Below are 4,572 nucleotides of genomic sequence, written 5' to 3' on the forward strand. Positions count from 1 at the left end.
GGAATTTATTGGACTGGCGCATTGCTCTGGCTGCGCTCGCCTACACCAGGGTCAGTGGTTTGAGAGCCAGCGGTGCAGCTGCTTAGCCCCACGCTGCGCGTCACAGGGCCGGGGCTGCGCGCAGCGCTCGGTCCACGGAAAACCTGAATTCACTCCTCACGTTTTGAGAAATCTGGATGAACCCAGGCCTGCGTAGCTGTGCCTGTGTGGGGAGGGAGGGAGCATGAGCGCAAGCTGTGTCCCACAGGCCGGAACGCGCCAGCAGGTGAGCGGCTCCCGGGCGGTTCCGACCCGCTGCAGCTGCACCCTCCCAGCGGCAGGCTGGCCCGGAAACTGCTGCTGGGACCGGCTGGGAGCAGAGAGCTTGCTCTGCAGTGAGGCGTGGTACAACAGGGACGGCGGAGTGATTCACCCCTAAACCGCTGCCACCAGCAGCCCGCGGAGTCAGCGACATGCCGATTGTATCTTCACCGGGTGAATTCCCCTCCAGCTGGTGTCTGCCAAGTCCGAATGTGAAAACTCATTTCTGAAAACTTACTAAGCTGAAAGATGTTTCTTGGAACAGGTTCCTGCTGCTCCCGTGTTATGAGTGTGCTTTTATTGGTAATTGTGTTTCAGGCACCCCAAAACCTGAAGAGATCCAGAACCATGAGCTGAAGTAAACTTTATAATACTTGCTGTACAGAACTCTTATTGTGGTATTTGCTGCAATGACAAAAAGTGAAATTATGCTACTTTTATCAGTTTCTTACCTGCTATTCTCCGTGCTCTGCAGAGGAAACTCATGTAGCAAAGGATATTGTTTCCATCCCAAATATACTGTATATTTCTAAAAAACTGTTCCATTTTCTTGATTTCTTGATGTTATTAATGAGAATTTTATTTCAGCAGGCCTTGGCAGTAAACACTAGTGATGCTCCCATGTACCACAGATACCATTGACTTGTCAGTTGCCAGTGCCAGCAAGAATGAAAATGAAAACTAAAGGAGGAATAGCACTATATACTGTGGAAGGTTAAGTATCTCTTCACATTTCTGAGTAGAATTTGTGTATTTCATTAAACTTGCTAGATAAATCTTTGTCTCAAAAGAGGGCCTCTCCAAGCCCCCAGGACAAGATAAATAGTTTTGTTGGTTTTTTCCCTCTGGGCTCAAGAACTGCTGCATTCCTCAGGGGAAGGGGCACTGTTCCCTCACCCTGCCCCATGAGGAGCTGGCTCCTGGGGCTTTCTGCCTGTGACAGAACAGGCTGTTGGTGCTTCAGGGGCTCATATACCATTGCCTAGTGGAAAAAAATTTCTTCTAATAAGTAGCTGTAACTAGTGTGTGAAGTTAAAAGTATTTCACGGGACCGCTGAAGCACATAATCTCTGCATAAACCAGCGCAGGCATCGTTGGCAGTTACCACAAAGTGTTTGTACGGCCAGTAAGAAATAGCTCCTCACAAAACAAGTTTGCACTGAACCTTTCATTGCATAATGAGAACAAACTACTTGGAAAAGGAGCAAAAGCGGGCAGGAATTAAAACCTGCCCTCAAAGGGGAGAGGTAAGCTTTTGCTTGGGGGGGGGTGGGGTGGGGAGAATCCAGTAAAAGGCAACTGAAGAAAGTGATGGGTCTGACAAGTGTTTAAACAGGAAAACAAACAACCCTCCTCACCCCCTGACAGTGCATGATGTTGGGAGAGCTCCAGGGCCAGTGATTGAACAAACACTACCGGGAGATACCTATGTGCAAAATAATATAATGAGTATTAGAAATTGGATGATGTCTAAAAATGCAACACTGTCAGCAGTTCAGGATAGGCAGATGTTTCTGAGTTCTAACAATTCTAAATAACACGTCGATTATAAAGACCCTTGGAAAGGCTGAGTAATAATGGGTGGTATAATTAAAGTCTGTCTGGATTATGGTGCAGAAAATAAGCACACTGACAGTTAACTTCATAAATGTATTTCAGAGGAAGGGGCTGATCAGAATGGCCTGGCAGTCAGCGTTAGACACTTGTAAGGCCCCGATACTTGCTCCTACCTGCAGCCTCCTCACCTCCCAGCTGGCCCAGCAGAGGCGTTGAGTAACCAGGGACGGAAATGAGTCCGCAGACAGTGAGGCGTGTCAGTCGATAGTGAATTACATCCTGACTTCGGAGTGAGACTGAACAATGTGAGAACTATCCTTAAAAAACCCACTCACCCTATGCAGCAACTTTGCTGCTTTGCACCTTTCCTGCTCCTTTCTCATCTTTTCTAACATGTCAGTTCTGTTCTTCTACCCCAGCCTTGGGCAAGAACATGGGCTACAAAAGAAAAAGGAGGGTGGGGCAGACGCTTGGCTTCCTTGTGGCTGGGAGCTGCTGCTGGGAGAGCAGAGGTGACGCTGCTGGATGCCCACACGAGGGGAGAGCGCCTGTCCCAAAGGGCAGGTGCCGGCGGCCCCAGCGCAGGTTCTGGGCTCTGCTGGGCTCTGTGGAGCCAGCGGGTTCTGAGGACAGCTCTGTGCAAGGGGAGTTTCTAAAAACTGCCCAAGTTTTTAGAAACATGGGCCACGGCACTTGTAGCAGGGCCCAGGGCTGGAACGTCAGAGAGTGTTTCACAGTTGCTTAAAAAAATTTTTTGCAAAAGGAAAAATAATGCAAATTTCTGACCTAGGTCACACCTTCAGCATAAGAAAACAAACCTTTGTATTTGAATTGTCTGTTAATCTGGAAATGGGAGTTCAATGTAAAATTTGTTGAGGCCAGTGATTCAAGAAAGGTGCTTTAGGTAGACCCTAGCAAAACAGATACTATGCTGCTGTGGAAATTCAAGAACAAATGTATTTGAAAAAGTAATTTGAGCAACACCTCATTCTTACCAAGAAAAAGCACAGAGGTGCCCTAGGCACCTGCTGATCAGAAAGTAGTAATGTTAAAATAAAGGAATGGCATGGGAAGTGCTCAGTGTGCACAGCTAATGGCTGTGCTGCCTTTGAGGGACTGTTACAGGGAATTCCAGCTCTGGCCTTACTACAGAAAAGCTTCAGGGATGGATGTGCACACTCCCCAAACAAGCAAAAAAAAAAAAAAAAAATCCTGCAGTTAGAATGCCAGTGCAAGTGTAAATGGGGTTTAGATACAGAAAAAAAGCAGAGATTCACAGACACGCTTTCATGGGGGAAGCGAGGGGTTTGCATCCCCTGCATCCCTCACTGCTGAATGTGAAACTTGCTTTGTGCTCTGCAAGTATGTTCTAGTCTGTCCTAATGTGAGCTCCGAGAGCTGGAAGATACAGCTGGGACATCCAACAACCCGAGCAGTCACAGATAAAGGCTGTATGCAAGGGGGTTGGTTAGACAGACCCAGGGGCACCGCTCCTGCTGTGCTGCAGAGGTGGGAGGGCAAAGGCCTTTCAGTGGTGAGGCCGAGCGGCACTAACCGGCTGTGCCAGGACTGGGAAAGTGCAGCCTTGGCTCAAGATTAACCTCCCTTGGTCTGGGGGCTCCCCCCCCCTCCCCAGGCTCCTGCTGTTCCCCACTGCCTCTCGCTGGGGCTTGTTGCCTCCCGGCACCCGACTCCGGGGAGCACATGCAAGGCCTTCACCTGGCAGGGGAACCCCCTCGCAATGGAAGTGGCAAGAAATCCTCTCCTAAGCTGAGATCTTCCCCAAAGACCGCCTGGCCTTTGACTAGAGGTGTATTGTACTATTGCCACCCTACAAAACCTGAAACCACGCCTAGATCCGGTATTAGCGGAGTCAGCCATGCACTGAAGGGCAGCCTCAGAGGATTCCTGTAGGGGGGGAAAGAATTACCAACAGTCTGAGTTTGTTTGGTTGGAATAAATTTATTTCATCTGTCTGTAAACAAGGTGTTTTTAATAGTTATGGCATTTTTTGAAATGCATATTAAATCAGATGAGTTAGACTGTATCCCAGATGTAACAAAGTGCAGGGAAAGAAATGGACAAATCAGCAACAAGAATTTGTTTAAATCTGTACATTATCCACAAGGCCCAACAATAGAAGCAAATACTAGAATGTCCCTAAGTAGTGCCATTTGAAAGAAACCCTCGTAGTCAGTTAAAATCCATCTCACAATAGCAACAGTTCATTTTTTTTTTTTAAACAATAGTATGGCACAGAATACATATTAAAAAATTCATCACAAGACAGCCAAGTCAGTTATTCCAACCAATACCACCTCCCATTTATTCTTTTGTATACAGAGTTCTGCAGTTCTCTTTAAATGGACATACAAGTTAGTACCATGCCTGAACTGAGAGTTTGGTTACAGACATTTTGGATGACTCGTGCACAAGGCAGCTCACTCCATAATTTCTGCAGCAAGGGTGTGACAGGCCAAATGAAGATTTTAGATTTGAAATGGCGTTGTTTTTTTAGCTTTCAAACTACCCACCTTCATCCACACAGTGGCTTCAGAGCAGTTAGACTCTTTACCAGTAAGTGATCTGGCAGCAAGACTGGAGTCAGCCAGAGCTCCCGGTACGGCTGAAGGTGGCAGTTTTCCACAATGACATCGCAGTTTCGTATTAAAAAAACAAAACCAAAAACCACAACACCCCCCCCCCCCCCCCCCC

This window comes from Athene cunicularia, assembly GCF_003259725.1.
Source record: "Athene cunicularia isolate RWA chromosome 9 unlocalized genomic scaffold, athCun1 chr9_part1, whole genome shotgun sequence".
Lineage (NCBI taxonomy): Eukaryota > Metazoa > Chordata > Aves > Strigiformes > Strigidae > Athene > Athene cunicularia.